The following is a 22,052-nucleotide window of genomic DNA, read 5'->3' as shown; positions in this document are numbered from 1 at the left end:
GAGATTGTAGTATATATGCTTGGGAATATTTCTTAGTTTATATGGGAACAGTAAAGTAGCCATTATTTCTAGCTTTAAATCTTATACAGATTAGGAGAAGGCACACAACATTAATTATTCCCACTTGGGTCACATAAATACAGATAATTCTTAGACCAAAAATTATTGCATATTAATTTTATACTCGTGTTTTTTCTTTAGTAAGAAAGTAATTTCTTCAATTAATTCAATCTCTGTGGGTGTGTATGTTTGTGTAAGTGTATCCTAACATGCACGTGTGTGGAAGTCAGAGAAAATCTTGCTGGAATCAGTTTTCTCTTTTCTACCATGTGATTCCTGGGATCAAGCTCAAGTTGTCACAATTGGAGGCAAATGCCTTTGCTCACTGAGCCTAGGAAGAAGAAATTTTATTGTTCTAAACATATGTCGTTTTTGAATATTAATGACTAATAATTCCCCCTTTTTGATATAAAGTTAAACCAGAATAAAAATGTGCTTCTAAAATTAAAATGAACCAACTTTTTAGTGGATTGATATGATATCAAATATGATGCTTTAATTGTGGCAGGAATTTGAAATTCTTCTTCATTATGAACTCCAAAAAACATGAACAGTAAACTTCTTGAACAATACTAGCTGTTGCATTAGTCCAATAAGAAGAATGAAATAAAAAAAATCAATGTAGTATATGCTGCATTTTTGCAGTTTAGAGGAAGTTGTTTATTATTGTGTACAGTAAGTTTGTTTTAGGCTGTGAAAGTATGCCAATTAAAAGTTGTTGGAACAAGTAGACAGATGGGAGTGTATCAGGTAGGTCGACAGAGGATTTGTAGCTTGTTTAGCATGTGCACGTTGGAGTACTAAAAGTTCGTAGATGCTTCCTATCTAGATGCCTGTCATAATTCCAGACAAGTTCTCACACAACTAAAATCTCTATACAGGAAAGGAAATGGGAGATTATAGATATAATTTTAGATGTATAATTATACTTTACTTATATGTATATATATATTTTATTTATATAAATAAATATATTTATATTATAATTTATAATCATAGATTAAATAAAGTCTTTACAAAGAGCTTTCAAAGGATTCTACCTTAACTCTTTGGATAAAATTGAAGTACATGCACACTTTTAAATCCATCATATCAAAATGGAAATAAAGTTACAAAATAAAATTTTGATTGGTCATGATTTATTCCTAGGGCTGGGTATCTTCTGCCTGATAAATTGTCATAAGCTCAGTTTATCTCATAGTAAGCAAAAAGGCTGTTATGGTTGAGTAGGTTACCAGTGTTACCTGCTGATAATTTATGAAGTTTTGTTTTGATAAATATAAGGAAAGGTTGATATTTCAGCTGTATTCTATAATGTGTAAAACCATTTAAGTTGATAACTAGAGAAATTTCTACAATATATTACATTGCAGAAAATCAAAACTAATATAGTTTTATGGAACAGTTTGGGTAGTCTGATTTCTGTAATTATTTTGAGTAGTCATGGAATATTTATATATTTTTAGGAGTAAACAGCTGGAAAGCAGCATAATATACTATGCAAATAAAAATGAATGGTCTTAGAACAAAGTGTATGTATCAAATAAAAGAACACAATTTCTATAATATGATATATTGGGAAAGAAAATGTACAAAAGTTGCAAAATAGTAAACTGTAGTTGGCATTTTCTTAGGCCACCAGCAAGCTTTCCAAGTAAAGACAGAGACATATTATTAATTATGAATTCTCAGCCTTAGCTTAGGCTTCACCCATGAGCTCCTTTAACTTAACCTGTTCCTATTTATCTACGTTTTGCCTTGTGGCTTTTTACCTTTCTTTCATTCTATATGCACTACTTTCCTGTTTCCTTCTTGTCTGTCTGTCTGGCCCCTGGCATTTCCTTGTTGTCTCCTTTTCTTTCTCTAGAGGCTAAACTCTTCCCCCTACTTACTCTCCCTGCCTGGAAGTTCCACCATTTAGCTTTTTATTAGACCAGTCAGGTTGGCAAGCAAGTTAAAGTGCAACACATCTTTACATAATAAACAAATGCAACATATCTATTCATAATTAAACACATATTCCACAACATAAACATATGTAACACATCTTTACATAGTTAAATATTCCACAACATCTACAAATGCAACACATCTTTACGTAGTTAAACAAATGCGACATATCTTCACATGGTTAAATAAATACTCTGCAACATTTCCCCCTTTTGTCTAAATAAAAAGAAAGGTTTTAGCTTTAACATAGTAAGACTATATACAATAAGAAAACTTACCAAGTAAAAATTACATTTACACTATCCAGTCCATTTGTATTTGGCAAATTCAGAGAAAACACTGCATTATCTATCCAATCATGGTGACTCCAAAGTTGTGTGCCTAATTTACTTTCTACCCTAACTTGTGTTACCAACCCAAAACTATCTTAGACCTCAAAACATTTTCTTAGATAAACCACTTAAAATTTTATGTTTCTCAACATTATAAACTTTACATCTCTTTTCTGAATTTGGTAACAAGGAAAACTGTAACTATAACTATCTTCTTCAACTCCATCAAAGACCTGAGAAGGAAATAATATTACCTGAGTAAACAGAAAGTACAGAGTAAGCATCTTCCAAAATTATAGAAATGACAGAAGCAGCTGGCTGCTAGGACAGTCACCCAAGGTTTCTTTGCAACATTAGGGCATCCATCTTTTGCCTACAGGCCTAGAATATCTGACAGACTTTTCTGTGAAGTAGGAATTTTGAAGGACTGTCCTACCTTGTTTTGGCAAAGCTTGGCAGTTGCCTTCTTTTGTGTCCTAATTGTCCAATTTGGACCGCATACTGTCAGCAGTCAAGGCAAGGGCACTTTCTGGCCCAAAAGGCTAGCTTTGCCACAAAGAAGTGAAATCCTTATGGAGGTTCTTCAACACCCATCATCCTTTTATGAAGTAGACTGATGCTGCCAGGAGCAGATATTGTCTCATTGTCATGAAAAGCCTACGTTATTAAACATCTTAAATGCCATACTCTGTAGGTCTTTGAAACATTTGAAGATTACCTATCTATCTAAAATGTATCTGTTTAACCTTGAAAACTTACCTAACATGACTACAAGTTTGATTGTTATAGAGAGGACTAACTACTAACCTGCATTTTTAAATAATCTAAACTGTTTGTAGTATTAGCTTTCAAGGACTAGAATTTTATATTACATTTTTAAATGAGCTGCTTAGGTGCAATACCTTAAACAAGAATAGAAACATATATACAGTATAACACAAATAAACTTAAATTTATGCAAAAACCAATGTAAAATATTTGAGATGATTAGTTGTCTTTTTATCCTATATTCCTATATCCCCACTAAATGATAACAAACATCCATAATACATTGAATGGCCAAAAACACCCACCCCACCTCTTGGGAATATGGACATTGTGTTCTCTAGACTGCTTCCTGTTGTCTGGAGGCGACCACATCCCTAGGTGACCCTGAGAAAATTGAGATAATGGTCAAGTCCTAAGAAAAGTAGCTATAACATTTGTTGTCCCGTCTCTGTGTAATGGGAAAGTACAAGGTTTATCTGAAATCCTGGCTAGAATAGACTATGAGGCTGGACCATCTTAGCTAGCAGCTTTGAAGCTTTTCTAAATGCAGAACTCTGAGGAAACTACAACAGAGGCACTCTGAAAGGCTGGATCACCTGGGCTACCTATTTTCATTAGTATCTGGTATCCTTGCTCTGAACACACAAACTTTCAAAGGTAACATACATATGTGTATTAACACAAGTATGGACTGTGCATTGTATACAAGCCAGCCAAAGATGATTTTTGTTTGTTTGTTTGTTTTATGTTTGAGCAGGTAAAAGACTTCTGTTAACTTTATAAGTTTGTTTGGACTGTATAGCCAAACCTTGAGCCATGTCATATGAAAGTATGGCATGTAATAATAAGTCATGAGGACTATGTAACCAGCAGGATTTATCATGTCTTGTCCAGTCTCAGAGCTGTTCCCATATCAAGGGATCACCATATATGTCACCTATCTTGTAGTTTTTCTAGGTTTATTTCTTTATGTCTGTGGCCAGGATTTTCATTGGTTCTCCCCCAATCAAATCTGGTCTCTATTAAATTTGAAGGAATCCACAGCCTTTCACTTCCTGTGAAAAGAAAAGCATAACCTCTCCTCCAACACAATGCACTTTCTGAATTCCATTTTAAAGTTAAGACATCCCTAAAGTATCTAGGCTGGTTTAATTCAGAAATTCCTTTTACAGTCTTATGTCTTTGGGCAGCTGTCATTCGCTCATCAGCATTCAAAAATTCAAAGTCAACAAAGCACCATATAGGATCCAGACTGCCTATGTATTTCCCATCTTTATGTGGCTTATTTTTTTTATATTACATTACTTTTTCTTTAAAGAGTTTACTTAATTATTTTTAAAACTATTTATTTTTTCCTATGACTGTCTATACCCCTTTTCTTTCGTAAGCATCTACACACACTGTAACCTGTTTGAAGTTTCTTTCAGTCTCGACCTGTTTTACTGTGCACATGTAGTACTCTCTGACCATGTGAGCTAAACCTTAGACTGCTAAGCAAGTGGCAGCTAGGCCTCTGCCATGTGGCTCTGGTGGTTGGCTCCGCCTCCTCCTTAGGGGTCTGTGAGAACTGAGCCTTAAGGCTGCCCTGCCAAGAGCTGCATTGAACATCCCCCAGCTCTAGGAAGTTGGTGCCCACACTGTGACAGGCATTTTACTTAGCTTGCTTTTTCTACTTAGAAAGAGTAGAAAAAGAGCACTTGTTGGCTGCTCAAGTGCTCTGCTGCACAGCAGTGCCTCTTAAAAGAGCCATATCCTTTTTTATTTTTTCAGCTTTCTCAGGTCCTATGGAAATTTGCATCTCACATTGGGTGCCATTTGTAGTTAGAATTTTCTTTGGGCCGCCAACCAGCTTCCCAAATAAAAACACAGAGACTTATTATTAATAAGAATGCTGGCTTGTCCCACTAGCTGTTTTAACTTAATTTAACCTGTTCTTATTCTACATTTTGCCTTGGGGCTTTTTACCTTTCTTTCATTCTGCATGTCCTACTTTCCTGCTTCCTCCATGTCTGTCTGGCTTGCCCTTGTCATCTCCTTTATTTCTCTAGAGCCTAAATTCCTGCTCCTACTTATTTTCCTAGCCCAGAAGTTATGCCTATACCTCCTCCCTACTAACGACCATTTAGCTTTTTACTAGACCACTCAGGTGCCTTAGGCAAGCAAGGTAAAACAGCAGCACATCTTTACAAAATTAAATAAATGCAACACATCTTTACATAATCAAACAAATATTATACAGCGTAAACAAATGCAACACATCTTTTCACAGTAAAACGAATATTCTGCAACATAAACAAATGCAACACATCTTTGTATAGTTATACAAATATTCTGTACCAGTGAACACCTGTGCTGAATAAAGTAGCCAGTTAGTTGCCAGGTTTGTTTTTTAATTTCGAGAACTTTCAGATAAAAAATACCAAACACTGAGATTAACCAAAACCAAAGTCTGTCTATCTCAGTGTACTTCTGGACAATTAGAATAGCCATTCTAAAGCTGTGGATGTTTATACTTTTTTTTTGCATTTCTTTAATATATATATGTATATATATATATTATTAAGAAATTTTCTGTTCATTTTACATACCGACCAAAGATTCCCTCCCCTCCCTCCTCCCACTCCCCAGCCTTCCCCCATCCAACCCCCTATTCCCACCTCTTCCAGGGTGAGTCTTCCTCCTGTGGTGAGTCAGCAGAGCCTGATATACTCAGTTGAGGCAGGTCCAAGCACCTTCCCCTGCACCAAGGCTGTATAAAGTGTCCCACCATATGCATTGGGCTCCAAAAAGCCTGGTGATACCTTAGAGATGGGTCCTGATCCCACTGTCAGGGGGCCCCTTAAGCAGATCAAACTATATAACTGTCTGGCCTATGCAGAGGGCCTAGGCCAGTCCCATGGAGCCTCCACAGTTATTGGTCCACAGTTCGTCAGTTCCCACTAGTTCGATTTGGTTGTCTCTGTATGATTCCTCATCATGGTCTTGCTGTCCTTTGTTCATAGAATCCTTCTTCTCTCTCTTCGACTGGACTCCTGGAACTTGGTCTGGTGCTTGGATGTGAGTCTCTGCATCTGTTTCTATCAGCTACTGGATGAAGGCTCTATGATAACAATTAGGGTATTCACTAATCTCATTACTGGGGTAGGCTAGTTTAGGCACCCTCTCCGCTATTGCTAGTAATCTAAGGTGGGGTCGTCCTTGTGTATTCTTGGGAGCTTCCCTAGCACCAGGTTTCTCCCTGTCCCCATAATGTCTCCCTCTATACTGGTATCTCTTTTATTGCTCTTCCACTCAGTCCCTATTCCAGCTTGACCATCCCATTTCCTTATGTTGTCATCCCCCATCTCCTACCCTCCATTGTCCCACCTTACTCCCAGACTACTCATGGATCCATTTTCCCTTCCCAGGGTGATCCATGTGTCTCTCTTGGGGTTCTCCTTGTTAGCTAGCCTCTCTGGAGCTGTGGGTTTTAGTCTGGTTATCCTTTGCCTTTCATCTAGTATCCGATTATGAATGAATGCATACCATGATTGTCCTGAATCTGGGTTACCTCACTCAGAATATTTTCCAGTTCCATCCATTTGCCTGCAAATTTTATGATGTCATTGTTTTTTACTGCTGAGTAGTGTTCCATTGTGTATATGTGCCACATTTTCTTTATCCTTTCTTTGGTTAAAGGGCATCTAGGTAGTTTCCAGGTTCTGACAATTATGAACGATGGTTCTATGAACATAGTTGAGCATGTGTTCCTGTGGTATGATTGAGCATTCCTTAACTATATGCTCAAGAGTGTTGTTGTTGGGTCTTGAAGTAGATTGATTCCCAATTTTCTGAGAAGTCACCATACTAATTTCCAAAGTGGATGTACAAGTTTGCACTCCCACCAACAGTAGAGGAGTGCTCCCCTTGCGCCACATCCTCTCCAACATAAGCTGTTATCAATGTTTTTGATCATAGCCATTCTGACAGGTGTCAGAGACGTTTTGATTTTCATTTCCGTGATGACTAAGGATGTTGAGCAATTCCCTAAATGTCTTTCAGCCATTTGAGCTTCTTCTGTTGAGAAATGTAGCGAGAATCTTAAAAAGTCTTATTAATAAAAAACAAACCCGGAGCCGGAGCCAGGTATTGGGGGTAAACGCTGAATGATCAGAGAAACAGAATAAGCCACATCCAACCTCACCTTGCCAATTCCTCAGCTGATCTTGTTTCCTTAGACTGAAAGCCTCTGAATCCTCATTTGAATGAATCTCAACTGAAATGCTGCTGAAAGCTAAAAGCTTAAAAAGGATCTAGTTCCTGGTCCTCATGCCTTATATACCTTTCTGCTTCCTGCCATCACTTCCTGGGATTAAAGGCATATGTCACCATGCCTGGCTGTTTCCAGTGTGGCTTTGAACGCACAGAGATCTGTCTAGAATGCTTAGGATTAAAGGCGTGTGTTACCACTGCCTAACCTCTATGTTTAATATTGTGGCTGTTCTGTTCTCTGACCCCCAGATAAGTTTATTGTGGTGCGCAAAATAGTAACCACAGAAAATTCTGTTTAGCTCTGTAGCCCATTTTTAATTGGATTGTTAATATTTTGATATCGTTTCTTGATTTTTTTTATATATTTTGGATATTAGCCCTCTATCAGATGTGGGGTTGCTGAAGATCTTTTCCCATTCTGTAGGCTGTCTCTTTGTCTTATTGACTGTGTCCTTTGCCTTACAAAAACTTCTCAGTTTCAGGAGATCCCACTTATTAATTGTTGCTCTCAGTGTCTATGCTACTGGTGTTATATTTAGGAAGTAGTCTCCTGTGCCAATACATTCAAGACTACTTCCTACTTTCTCTTCTATCAAGTTCAATGTAACTGGAATTATGTTGAGGCCTTTGATCCACTTGGACTTGAGTTTTGTGCATGGAGATAGATATGGATCTATTTGTAACTTTCTACATGCTGACATCCAGTTATGCCAGCACCATTTATTGAAGATGCTTTCTTTTTTCCATTGTACAGTTTTGGCTTCTTTGTTCAAAAATCAGGTGTTCATAGGTGTGCAGATTAATGTCAGGGTCTTCAGTTCAATTCCATTGGTCCACATGTTGGTTTTTTTATGCCAATACCATGATGTTTTTATTATTATAGCTCTATAGTAGAGCTTGAGGTCAGGGATGGTGATGCCTCCAGAGGTTGCTTTCTTGTACAGAATTGTTTTAGCTATCCTGGGTTTTTTGTTTTTCCATATGAAGTTGAGTATTTTTCTTCCAGGTCTATGAAGAATTGTGTTGGGATTTTGATGGGGATTGCATTGAATCTGATGGTTGCTTTTGGTAAGATTGCCATTTTTACTGTTAATTCTACCTATCCATGAGCATGGGAGATCTTTCCATTTTCTGATATCTTATTCAATTTCTTTCTTCAGAGACGTAAAGTTCTTGTTGTACAGGTCTGTCACTTGCTTAGTTAGTATTACCCCAAGGTATTTTATATTATTTGTGGCTTTTGTAAAGGGTGATGTTTCTCTGATTTCATTCTCAGGCCGTTTATCATTTATATATAGAAGGACTACTGATTTTTTTGAGTTAATCTTGTATCCTGCGACATTACTGAAGTTGTTTATCAGCTATAGGAGTTCCCTGGTAGAGTTTTTGAGATGACTTAAGTATACTCTCATATCATCTGCAAATAGGGAAAGTTTGACTTCTTCCTTTCCAATTTGCATCCCCTTGATCTCCTTTTATTGTCTTATTGTTCTAGCTAAAACTTTGAGAACTATATTGAATAGATATGGGGAGAGGGAACAGCCTTGCCTTGTTCCTGATTTTAGTGGAATCGCTTTGAGTTTCTCTCCATTTAATTTGATGTTGGCTGTTGGCTTGCTATAAATTGCCTTTATTATGTTAAGGGATGTTCCTTGTATTCCTTATCTCTCCAAGACCTTTATCATGAAGGGGTGTTGGATTTTTTCAAAGGCTCTTTCAGCATCTAATGAGATGATCATGTGATTTTTTTTTCTTTCCATTTGTTTTTACCATGTATTACATTGACAGATGTAAAGGATTACAAATTAATATGCAAATTCTTTTGGAAGTACTCCTGGTTGTTACCACTAATTGATAAGTGATATCCAAGTTCTTTAAGTTACAGATAGATCTTTAAAATTAGTTTTTTAAAAAGGTGCATTTATACAAAGCAGTGAACATTTTTAGATAGGATAAATTATGTAAAAAGTACAATCCATGTATAATGGCCTTTGAGATTCAAATTATAAGTGATATTTGACTTAATTTGCAAAATCTATTTTGGTAGTGAATATTTTTATAATTAATAGCTTCTTTTGAGGGTTTAGAATTCACTAACATTTTATCTGGCAGATGTGTTTTCATGTACATTTGACTTACTAAAATTAAACTGTTATTCTTAAATTTTCTTTGGCAGAGGAATATCTTTTTTTGAAAATGCTGCTTATATATGAACCACAATGTAAGGTTTGAAATTCATAGAAATATCACCCTTTTGGTTAAAAGAATTTAGTTACAAAGTAATTATGTGGGGATTTAGGAGTTTTAGTGTCTTCATCACTTTTTTAGATATGAGCCTAACACTTGGCAGAACTCCAAAAATACTTTGGTTTTAAATGAAAAGTAGGAATAGTAGTATGTTTTTATGCTTCCATCTCTTGTAAAGCTAGGAAATTCACCAATTTATGATGTTGAGAACATTGAAATTTAGTAGTTTGTCAAAGTAGGACTAATTCTAAAATAGTAGTTTCTTTTCTTATACATTCCCCACTGCCTTAGATTTACTTAACCTTTGATCACCTTTAATAAAATGCTTTGACTTTCAGCTCTCAGATTGTCCAGCATGGGATAATGGATTTTATTTACTACATAAAACCTCTTTTTACTTAATATATGAGATAGCTACTGAATAAATCAGTTGCTATGCTCAATTTTCATGCTGTTCTCATCACAGTCTGCAATAAAAGAAGTTGCCATATTCTATCTTGTCTCTGTACTGTAATTAATTATCCTGTCACTTCTTAGTTTAATCTTTAGGCATGTAACTTTTGCTAAAAGTTGTCATCTTAAGTTTTATCAATTTTCACAGTGAAAGCAAATATAGACATGTGAACATTACTGTGGAAAAAGATACAAATCACATTTTATATCATAACTTTTAATTTTTAAAAGATTTAATTTTTAATCCTTGTTCATGTGTATAGATGTGAGGGTATATGCCACATATGTGTGGGTTCTTTTGGAACAGGGTGTTGGATCCTTTGGAGCTAAAATTAAAGGCAGTTTTAAACTCAACATAGCATTGGAACCCTGGTTTTTCTGCAAGAGCAGTGTGCTGGTTGGTTTTCATCAGCTTGGCAAATGCCAGAGTCACCTAGGGAAAAGTTGCAACATTAAGAAATTGACTGCAGGTTGGCTTATGGGCATGTCTATGGGGCATTTTCTTAATTGTAAATCAATGTAGAAGGACCAAGCTCATTGTGGGCAGTGCAGTCCTTATGCAGGTGGTCTAGAGCTAGTTAAGAAAGGTAGCTGAGGTAGCCAGAGGAAATAATCCAGTAATAACTTATAATAACATAATTCTGTTCCTTCCAGGTTTCTACTTCAGTTCCTACCTCCAGGTATTGTGGGAGCCCATTCTCGGGTTCCTCATGGACCCAGCAGGTCCGCATAGAGGATGATTAGGACCACGGGCCTGAGTGCAGGTGTCTGGAGATGGTCTGCACTTGGCTGTGCTGGTTCTGGCGTCCACCATTAGCTTCTTAGCGGCTTCTGGAGCTTTTGAAACCATTCAGACTGCCTACTTTGCAGTCTACTAGGACACTATCTTCTGTGTCTCAGATTCTTTTACCATATACATTAAACAGATTCACACTCAATATTTACACTTTCATAAACTTACATATAACATGTGCTTAAGCATAAACTCACACTCAACATTTACACATTTTTACAAACTCACATATAACATTAACATCTACTTATTTATATACTGCTTATCTTATTTCTTATTTAAACTTACACTTACAACTAGTATCTGTAGATGTAACCAACCTTCTTATTAAATAAGAAACACAGAACCAATGCAAAGAAGAAAGCCAAGAGGTCAGAGCTAAGAGCTAAAACCTTACCCTTCCTCCTGCGGTGGTCCTACCTCTCCGAACCAGAGCTACCCCTGTGTTAAAGTCTTTATATAGAGTTCCTGTTCTGCCTTCTCATTGGTTGTAAACCCAACCACATGACTGCCTCCTCATGGCCTGTCTGTATAGGCCTCCAGGTTTTCCATGATTGGTATTGATTAAAGGCATGTGTATCCAATAATGGCTGTATCCCTGAACACACAGAGACTTACCCAGCTCTGCCTACCAAGTGCTGAGATTACAAGAGTACACCACCACTGCCCTGCTTTCCTATGGCTTGCTAATAGCTCTGACCCCCAGGCAACTTTATTTATTAACCTACAAATAACATTTTAATACAAATAAAATATCACCATAAGTATCTTTCTTACAAGCTTATTACTACATGTCTTAAGACTACTTTGGATACTTCTTACAAGCTTATATTCTTGAAGGAACTCTACAGATCTACTTTACAAACTTATATAGGGCTACATTAGCATATATTTAACTTCACAAACACCTAAAGATTTCTTAACACAGATCTAACAAGACAGAATAATTTCTACAAACTCACATCTTATTTAAATTTTTCTACTTCTTACTCTTAATTATTATCACTATCTCTATTAGAAAGATTCTCTTAACTAGACAGGAAGTACGTACATCATTTCTAAAGTTTACAGTTTATATTCAACTTTGCTATAAAACACTGGGATTTAGTGAGTGTTGTCATTATAGAGTTGTGATACTTGTTGCTACGTGACTGTAACATTCTCAGTACGAAGCCACACCCCCAAGTCCAGTCCCTTATTGCAAGCTAGCTTTTGGACTTCATTTCCCATAGTTCTTTTTGGGTCTGAGTCAACTTCTAAGTTCTTTTTTACCAAACTTGCTTACAAATTCTTGCCCAGGAGGTTTGAACAAAGTTTTTTGCTTTTGCAATGGGAGATTTGAACAAGCATTTTACATTTTCAACTATGGGACATTGGGAGGTTTCTGGTCTCTCCTCAACTGGGGCTTTAACAGGTGTCTCTTCTTCATTTGACACTGACCCTGGATCAGAACCGCACCTGCCTCCTTAGCTGGCTGGCATTTCTGATAGCAACTTTCCTCGGGGCTTGTGTTTGTCTTAGCCAGTCAGTGAGAAACAAGATCATGTACTACAGCTTTTCCATAGCTCCTTCAGAGAGATTTTCTCCCTCTGATTTTATTCTCATTTTGCTTGTCCCTTCCCCCCCAGATACAGAGCTTCAGGTATCTGTCTGCAGCTCTGTACCTCTGCTAGCTGCCTTTGGAGGGAGGGGCTTTTTTTCTCCTCCTGAATCTGCCTCAAATTCTAGCAGCTTTTTCAGGTCATGTATTTTCTGGGGAGGATTCTGTCCCTTCTCTATCTTCAGAGTCTTTCTCCCAGACAGTTCCCAGTTTGGTCTCAATTTATCCCCTCTACCCCAGAAACATTTCCCAATGTCACAGTGACAGCTTTTTTGCTTCTGAAGATAGGGGCTTTAGTCCATTTGTTTTCCGGGTCTGAGGTTTGTGTTCATAAATCAAGTTTAGCAAGGGAGGTTTTTGCCATACCTAAGCTAGCATTAGGATAGGTGTTTTTCCCTCAGGCCTTTCACCTGACCCAGTCCCCCAGTGGGTTGTGTTTGCTTGTCTGGGTGCTGAAGGACAGAGTTTATGCCAGAGGCAATCACCCCTCAGGTCTACACTCCCTCATCTCAGGGAGTCAGTTGAAACAAAGCTTTTCTCAAAAAGATGCTTTTTCCGATAGAAAAGAAAGCTTTACTCCTGGATAGTTCTGTTCTGCCCTGGCTGGGCTCTTTCCCCAGACAGTGTTCTGACTCAGCAGCACAACTGCTTCAGACACAGTTCAGCTTTACTGTTTTCCCAGAAAGGTCCTTACTCTGATAGGAAAGCTTTTCTCAGATTTCTTTTTTGCAGCTGTGGACCTATCAACTGGGACTTGTATGAAGCAGACAACTGTGCTGTTCCCACTGGCTTTAGCTTTGTTTGTTCATTAGCAATCTTCCCCTGGGTCCTGTACCTTCCTGCCTCAGCTCTGTGCTCCAGGAAGTTTACAACTGCAGGAACCCTAGTATCCCCGAAATGCACTCCAACTCAGATGCTGGCCAGTCGCCTCTGGGTTTTTCGTCAGAAGCTAGGATACAATGCTAACAGTTTGCATGCTTCAGGGGATCTTTGCATTAGGACGATTAGGAGCACCTTTTCATTCTGAAACGCTCACTCAAACAAAACCCTTGATGCCTCAGCTGGGCATAACTGAAAAGCTTGGCTTTTTCCTTTTCTCAGGTAAAGTTTCAGGCCCTTTTGGGCTCTTTGTAGCTCTTTACCCACACTCTCCCAAGTGTTTCCCTCAGGGTACTCTGACCCACTGTCTTTTACTAGCTTTAAGAGACAGAGCTTAGAAGAGAGGTTTTTAGGAACTTGTCCCTGCCTCCTGCATTGCAGGGAGGATTTTTAAAGCTTGAAAGACAGAACTTAGAGAGGTTTTGCTGTCTTAAGAGGGTTGTTTTCCCTTAGAGCTAATCACAGGTGATTCCCATACTAATGTCTTCAGGTGATTCTAGTTTGTCCTTCTGAGAGAGAGTTCTGAAAGGCTTCAGTTTTTAAGTTTTAGAGCTTTTGAGAAAGTTGAAGGCTTTTTTAGAGAGATTTCCCCCCCAAATTTTCCAAGAAAAGCTTTTTAGTTTAAGAGAAAGATTTTTTTCCCCAAGACAGAAAGACCAACTTTTCCCAAAACTTCCCAACTTTTTGGCTTTTTACACCCCCATTTTTTGCCTCAGGGAGAAATCACTTTCTCCTGCCGCTTGGACTTAGTATTTCAGCTGTCCCCAGGACAAAAGCTTCCATAGGAAACTTTTTCTTCCCCATAAGCTCAAAGAAGAGCTTTTTTACTACCCGTAAAGCCCAAAGAAAGATTTTTTCCCCCAGTTTGCATTCATAGCCCCCTAAGTTAGAAAATTGAAGAGTTTTTCTGTCTAGTTGCCTTACTTATTTTTTCCTACACAATCTTACACTTCTAAGTTTTCCTACACTATTTTACTACCCTATGCCTTATACTTATTTTTCACAGATAGAAATTGAGAAAGGGATAGAAGATAGAAAATTTTGACAGAAGAGAATTTCGCTGCAGCATCGGACATCCTTCCAGTCTGCTTTCCTTTTCTCTCGAGGATAAAACCCCTGCCTCTCAATGATATATATAAAAAATATATATTTTTTCCATAACACCGGCATGCCTTTCCACTGGCAGGGCTGACCCACACTTTCGCCAAAAACTTTGTAATAAAACTATTATTTTCCTTTATCTTTAGTCCCTGTTCATTTGTCTTTTAGTCCCCCCTTTTTTAGTCCCCCCTTTTTTTTCTTTAGTTCCTTTTTTTTTTCTTTAGTCCCTGTTCATGGCGCCATTCTGTGGTGCGTTTCCCCACCACCCCCACAGTTCCCCAGAGTTTTCTTGAGTGCGAGCAGCAGGAAATATTAGATAGAAGGATTTATTGCGGAGAATCTTGTGGAGATAAACATAGAAAATAAAGGATAGCCTCGAGAGGGCCTGGAACCTATTCCAACGGGCCCCAACTGTCTCTGCCCCAGAGTTTTTATAGAGATGCCAGGGGGTAGAGCAAAAGACCTCCTCCCCCAGCACAACCAAGTGCAGATCATCTCAGACACCTGCACTCAGGCTGGTGGTCCTAATCATCCTCTATGCGGACCTGCTGGTTAAAGCCATGAGGAACCCGAGAACGGGCTCCCACAAGGCACCTGCCTTGAGTTCTTGTATTGGCTTCCTGCCATGGTGAACTGTAACCTCTTAGCCAAATAAATACTTTCCAAGTTACCATGGGTCAGTGATTTATCATACAAACAGAAATTAAAATAGGACAAGCAGCAAACATTAACTGCTGAGCCATCTTTCTAGCCCTGACTTTTGTGTTTTTAATGTTAATTGTAATGGTATGGCCAAAGAGTTTCCATCATATTATAAGGCAATGTAGGTACAAGTTTTGAGTTTTTTCTTTTGACCTACAGGCAGTTTAACAAAACTTTAGGTTTGATCTATACCTCATGTTTGACTTTTTTGAGTTTATTAACTACTTTTCACATAAGTTAATTTATCTTCTAACTCTATTATGAAAGATAAGGTAAATGGACTTACACCTATTTTACAGGTGAGCAATTTGTGTGATATTAAGTGTCTTGCCTAGGATTTCCCAAGTAACGACATGAGGAACAAGAACATAGATTATTTCCCCACTATTGTTACCTACTTAGGAAAAGTCTTGCTGGTCATTAATGATTATCACTTGCTATTTAAATTAAATTTCATTGAAGTTATCATTACATTTTGACAATAAATTTTGGCATTTTGAAAATATTCTTTTCTCATACAATACACCCCGACCACAGATTTCCCCTCCCTCTATTTCTGCCAGCTCCCCTGCTCCACCTTCTCTCTCTCCCAGATCCACCTCCACCCCCAAACCCTACCCCTATCTCCCATCAAAAAGGAGCAGGCCTTCTAGAGATAACAACCAAACATGACAAAACACAATAAAGTGAGACTAGATAAAACCCTCCCACCGAAAATGGACAAGGCAATGCTGTCAGAGGAAAAGAGTCACAGACACAGCTGTTCCCACAGTTAGGAGTCCCACAAAACACCAAGCTAACAACCACAACATATATCCAGAGGACTTAGTACATGCCATTACAGGCCCTGTCCTTGCCTCTTCAGTCTCTGTGAGCCCTTATGAGCCCAGCTTGGTTGATTCAGTGGGCCATCTTCTCCTGCTTTTCTTATCCCCTCTGACTCCTGCAATCTTTCTGCCCTCTCTTCCGCGGAATTCTCCAAGCTCCGAGGGGAGGGACCTGTTGGAGACCTCCAATTTAGACTCTCTGCATGTCTGGCTATGAGTCTCTGTATCCTCTCACATCTTCTGCAGAAGGAAGCTTGTCTGATGACGACTGGACAAGGCACTGATCTATGTGTATAGCAGAATATCATTAGGAATCATAATCATTCCATTGATCTAAATATACGTATGTATGTTTGTATGTATGCGTGTATATGTGTAGTACGTATATATAGCAGTCATGTTTGATTATACCCTAGGTCTCTGGGCCATCCCATCTTCGGTTGGTTCCTGGCCATCCAAGCATTATCAGGCATGGGCTCCCTCTCATGGAGTAGGCCTCAAGTTAAATTAGACATTGGTTGGCCACACCCACAAGTTCTGCACCACCATTGCCCCAGAACATCTTGCAGGAGGGACAGATTGTTGGTTGAGAGTTTTGGGGTTGGGTTGATGTCCAGGTTTCTCTTCCAGTAGCTTACAGAGTATCTTCCTACACCAAAGAGACTAGACCATAGGGATGAAGGCTCCATGCAGGTACCAGCTCGACCTCTGCACATTCAATGAACTGTGTGGATGTTGTCCTCAACCATGGGGTCCCTGGTGTTAGTATGCAGTGAGCAACTTTCTGTCCTAGAATGAGCCTGGGTTGTTTGGGGATCTTCATGGGCACCTCTTCAGCCTACAAGGCAACTGAATGCAACCTAATCCTGCCATTGAAAACCTTGATTAGAAACAAGAGATGGCCACTTCAGATTCTGTAGCCCCCATTACTAGGAGTCCTCACTAGGCCCACTTCATAGATTCTAGGAAGTTTCTATTGTACTAGGTTTCCACACTACCTTCAAATATTCTCCAATGTCTCTCCCTGCACTCTCTTTCTCTATCCCATATCCTCCTTCACCTGATCCCTTCCACTCCAATGCCAGCCTGTCCCAGTCTACCTGCAAAATCTGTTCTATTTCCTCTTCCCACGAAGATCATTGAATCTCCCCAGACCTCTCTTTGCCTAACTTCTCTGGGTCTACAGATTGTATCTTGGTTATCATTTACTTAACTGCTGATATCGACTTATAAGTGAATACATACCATATTTAGCTTTCTAGGTCTGGGTTGCCTCATTCAGGATGATTTTTTGTGGTTCCATCCATTTGCCTGCAAATTTCATGATGCCATTGTTTTTAACATCTAAGTAATGCTCCATTGTGTAAATATACCCACATTTTGTTTGTCCATTCTTTGGTAGAGGGGCATCTAGATTGTTTCCAGTTTCTGGCTACTATGAATAAAGCTGCTATGAACCTAGTTAAACAAGTGTCCTTGTGATAGGATGGAGAGTCCTTAGGGTATATGACCAAGATTGGTCTAGCTGGGTCTTGAGGAAGATTGATTCCCAATTTTCTAAAGAACCGCCATATTGATTTCCAAAGTGACTGTACAAGTTTGCACTCCCACCAACAATGGAGGAGTGTTCCTTTTGATCCACGTCCTCTCCAGCATGAGCTGTCCCTTGTGTTATTGGTCTTAGCCATTCTGGCAGGTGTGAAATAGAATTTCAAAGTAGTTTTGATTTTCATTTCCATGATGTCTAAGGATGTTGATCATGTGTTTCTTAGCCATTTGGGATTCTTTTTTGAGATTTCTCTGATTAGATTTGTACCCCATTTTTTTATTTTATAATTTAATTTAATTTTACATATCAGTCACGAATTCCCCTGTCGTCCCTCCTCCCGCCCCCCTTCCCCCCAGGCCACCCCCCATTCCCATCTCCTACAGGGCAAGGACTCCCCTGGGGATTCAGCTCAGCCTGATAGATTCAGTTGAGGCAGGTCCAGTCCCCTTCTCCCTTCACCCAGGCTGAGCAAAGTGTCCCTGCATAGGCCCCAGGTTCCAAACAGCCAGCTCATGCACTAAGGACAAGTCCCAGTCCCACTGCCTGGGGGCCTAAACTGAATTATTATTATTTTTTTTGATATCTGGTTTCTTGAGTTCTTTATATATTTTAGACATTAGCCATCTATCAGATGTGGAATTGGCTAATTTTTTTTTCCATTCTGTAGGCTTCCACTTTGTCCAATTAATGGTGTCCTTTGCCATGCAAAAGCTTTTTGGTTTCTTAAGGTCCCATTAGTTAATTGTTGATCTTAGTGCCTGCGCTAATGGTGCTATATTTAGAAGATCGTCTCCTCTGCCAATGTGTTCAAGGCTGTTCGCTACTTTCTCTTCTATCTGGTTCAATGTGTCTGGGTTTATGTCAAAGTCTTTGATCCACTTGGATCCACTTGTGCAGGGTGATAAATATGTTTCTATTTGCATTCTTCTACACGAAGACACCCAGTTTGACCAGTACCATTGTTAAAGATGCTTTCTTCTGCCTTCTTTACTGAAAATCAGGTGTTCCTATGCATTTGGACTTACATCTGGTTCTTCAATTCCATTACATTGATCAGTGTGTCTGTCTTCTATGCCAATTCCATATGGCTTTTATGACTAAAGCTCTGTAGGACAACTTGAAATCAGAGATGGTGATACCCCAGCAGTTCTATGGTTCAGGATTGTTTTAGCTATCCTGTTTTGTTTATTTGTTTCTTTTTCCATATGAAGTTCAGAATTGTCCTTTCAAGGTCTGTAAACAATATGTTGGAATTTTGATGGGGGTTGTGTTGAACCTATAGGTCTATTTAAATTGTTTATCTGATCTTGATTTAACTTTGATAAACAGTATCTATCAAAATTATCCATTTCTTTTAGATTTTTCAATTTCGTGGACTACAGGTTTAATATATGTCTTTAGGATTCTCTAGATTTCCTCCTCTGTTGTTATGTCACCCTTTTTGTTTCTGATTTTGTTCATTTGGATATTCTCTCTCTACTTTTTAGTTTGGACAAGTGTTTGTCTAGCTTGTTGATTTTTCTCAAAGAACCAATTCTTTCTTTCATTAATTCTTTGTATTGTTCTTTGTTTCTATTTTATTGATTTTAGCCCTCAGTTTGATTATTCTTGCTGTCTAATCGTGTATATAATTATTTCTTTTTGTTTTATAGCTTCCAGGTGTGCTATTAAGTTGCTAGTATGAGATCTCTCCGGTGTTTTTATATAGGCACTTAGTACTGTGAACTTTCCTCTTAGCACCGATTTCATTGTGTCCCATAAGTTTAGGCATGCTGTGCGTTCATTTTCATTGAATTCTAGACAGTCTTTTATTTCTATGTTTATTTTGGTTTTGACCAGTTTTCTACTCAGTAGAGAGTTGTTCAGTTTCTATGACTGTAAACTTTCTGTTGTTTCTATTTTTGTTGAAATCCAGCTTTAATCTGTGGTGGTCTGATAGGATGCAGGGAGCTGTTTCAATTTTTTGTATCTGTTGAGGCTTGCTTTGTGTCCAAGTATGTGGTCAGTTTTGGAGAAAGTTCCCTGAGGTACTGAGAAGAAGGTATTTTCTTTTGTGTTTAGGTGAAATGTTCTGTAAATATCTGTTAGGTGTATTTGGTGTATTATAATGTCTATAAGTGTAGATGTAACCGTCTTATTAAATAAGAAACACAGAGCCAATGCAAAGATGAAAGCCCAAGAGGTCAGAGCAATAGCTAAGAGCTAAAAACCTTACCCTTCACTGCCACTGCTGTCCTCTAGTGGATACATATTGTCCTGGCTTTATTGATTGTATTCTTATGCTCGCTGGCATCTAGGCATCTGGGTTTGGGGTGATTATAGGTCTAGGTACTGATTTCTGGGTTTGTCTTGGTAGGTGAGTGTTTTATTCCTTGGTTTCTGTTTCCTGTCTGGATGGTCAGAGTGTGGTGGCTGTGTATTGCCTGCTTTACTGTCCTGCATGGCTGGTGTGTCTTCAGGGAATGCCTGCTGGTGTTGGAGGCTGGAATGCGGTCAGGGGAGGGAGGTCAACAGGGGTTGTCTGTGGTATCCATGAGATACATGGGCAGGGGGGAGGGAGGCCACAGCTTGTGATCTCTTGCAGTGCTAGTGAGTAGAGGGGGGATTGGCTCTAGGGGAACATAGAGAGTAGAGAAGTTCTGTGGGCAGCCTGCTTGCTTTTTTAGCAGGCTTGACCTGAGGCTGAGCAGCAGATCTCCACTTGAGTTGGGGCCTCGGATATAGTGTCAACTTGGATGGAGGGAGTTTAAGAGGGGATGGACGGTGGGATCTACAGGAGATGTGGGCATGGCAGAAGGGAGACCGAAGCTAATGTTCTGTTGTAGTTCTAAGTATGAGCCTGAGAGATTGGTCCTGGGGTAGCAGAGAGAGTGGAGAAGGTCCATGGGCACCCTACCTGGTTTTCTGGCAGGCATGGCCTCTGGTTGGGCAAGTAGAGTCCACCTGAGTTGGGCGCTAGGATACAGTGATGAGTGGGAGGAGGGAGAGCAGGAGGACATGGTCTAGGGAAACGGAAAGTGTGGATATGGTTTGTGGAGATGCTACCTGGTTGTCTGGCATGCTGATGTTTAATTTCTTAACCTGTGACTATCATTCTGTTCTTTCATTTCCATTGCACCCAGAATTTCAAATTTATAATACCTTGTGTTCCCTTGGCTTAACTTTTTCTACTTTCTACATGTAAGCATTTTTATATTAAAATATGATTACATGTCTATTGTTTTTCTTGTTCAGCTCATGTTTAGGAAGTTATGTTGGTGAGAATTTAATGGTGTAGCTTCTGACATGAATTTGAAAGAGCAAGGTGCATATATGGGAGGATTTGAAGGGAGTAAACAGAAGGGGAAAATGATGTAATAATATTATAATTTCAAAAAGAGAAGGAAAAAAGCCTTTGCCTATATATTTTATTTTCATCTGGAGTTTATTAGACATAAACTAACTGTAATAGACTTTTAAGTAATATTTTTATTCTTTGATAATTTCATACAATGTATTTTGATCATGTTCACTCCCTTCAACTCTTCCCATATCCACCCTCTCTACGCTTACCTCCCTACTAACCTAAATGTGAGTTTTCTCCTATTTTTTTTCATAACAAGTCAAATCTGTGTTGCCTAACTACTTTTGGAAGTGGGGTCTTCTATGAAGATATTTTAAGGAATATACACTTGGTATTAAAGCCTTCCCCTTAGGGAAATTCAAGATAAAGCATATCTAGGTTGAGAGTAATTTGTCCTAGATATTTACATGTCAGTTATGTTTCTGTGGTAAAACATCATGACCAAGTTTATTTGGGCTTACTATCCCAGAGGGATAAGAGTCTGTCATTGTGGGTAAGCATGGCAGTAAGCAGTAGACATGTTGGTTAGAGCAGGATACTGAGAGCTCACATCTTGAACCACAGGCCTTAAGATCTCAAACCCCACCCTCAATGACATAATTCCTCCAGCAAGACCACATCTCCTAAACTTCCCACACTGCACTACCAACCATGGACCAAGTATTCAAATTCCGGAGACTAAGCAGGGGTGATTTCTCATTTAAATCACCACCTTTTATTCCTTTGCAGCACTGTTTAAAAAAACAAAAGCCCAGAGAGTCTTTTCTGAGATTCAAAGCAGTCTCATAAGTAACCACCTGTAAAATCAGAAAACAAATTATACACTTCTAACATATAATAGCACTGAATGCACATTAACATCCCAAAAGGGAGGAATGGGGCATAGTGAGGAAATACTGGACCAAAACATGGTTCTGACATCTCCAACATCTTGAGGTCTCCACTGCAATCTAGGTTTCACACAAAGGCCTCTTAGGGTCTCTTGTCCTCTTAGGTTCATTATCCACTGTTGCCTGGCCTCTGTAGCTTTCTAAAACCATGGAGAAAGATTCTATGACCCCTTTACTCTTATATCCTTCATAACTCTCAAGCCAGCACCACCTGGATGACATTTCTAAAGCTGCCAGCAATGTAGACAAGATGAATGGAAGTCTATTGTATCAAGATAACAGTAGACTAAAAATGCTTACTCTAGTA

At 38.8% G+C, this 22,052-nt stretch overlaps 1 protein-coding gene across 2 annotated transcripts in view; it reads left to right on the top strand.

Annotated features, from left to right (window-relative positions):
• Chm (CHM Rab escort protein) overlaps window positions 1–22,052 on the top strand; it is a 161,113-nt gene that overhangs the window by 57,610 nt on the left and 81,451 nt on the right. The window lies entirely within an intron of this gene.

The sequence above is a fragment of the Peromyscus californicus genome, unplaced genomic scaffold, assembly GCF_007827085.1.
Source record: "Peromyscus californicus insignis strain IS unplaced genomic scaffold, ASM782708v3 Scaffold_10__1_contigs__length_136768540, whole genome shotgun sequence".
Taxonomy (NCBI): domain Eukaryota; kingdom Metazoa; phylum Chordata; class Mammalia; order Rodentia; family Cricetidae; genus Peromyscus; species Peromyscus californicus.
Note: the sequence above shows the minus strand (reverse complement) of the source record. Positions and strands in the feature narration are given on the sequence as shown.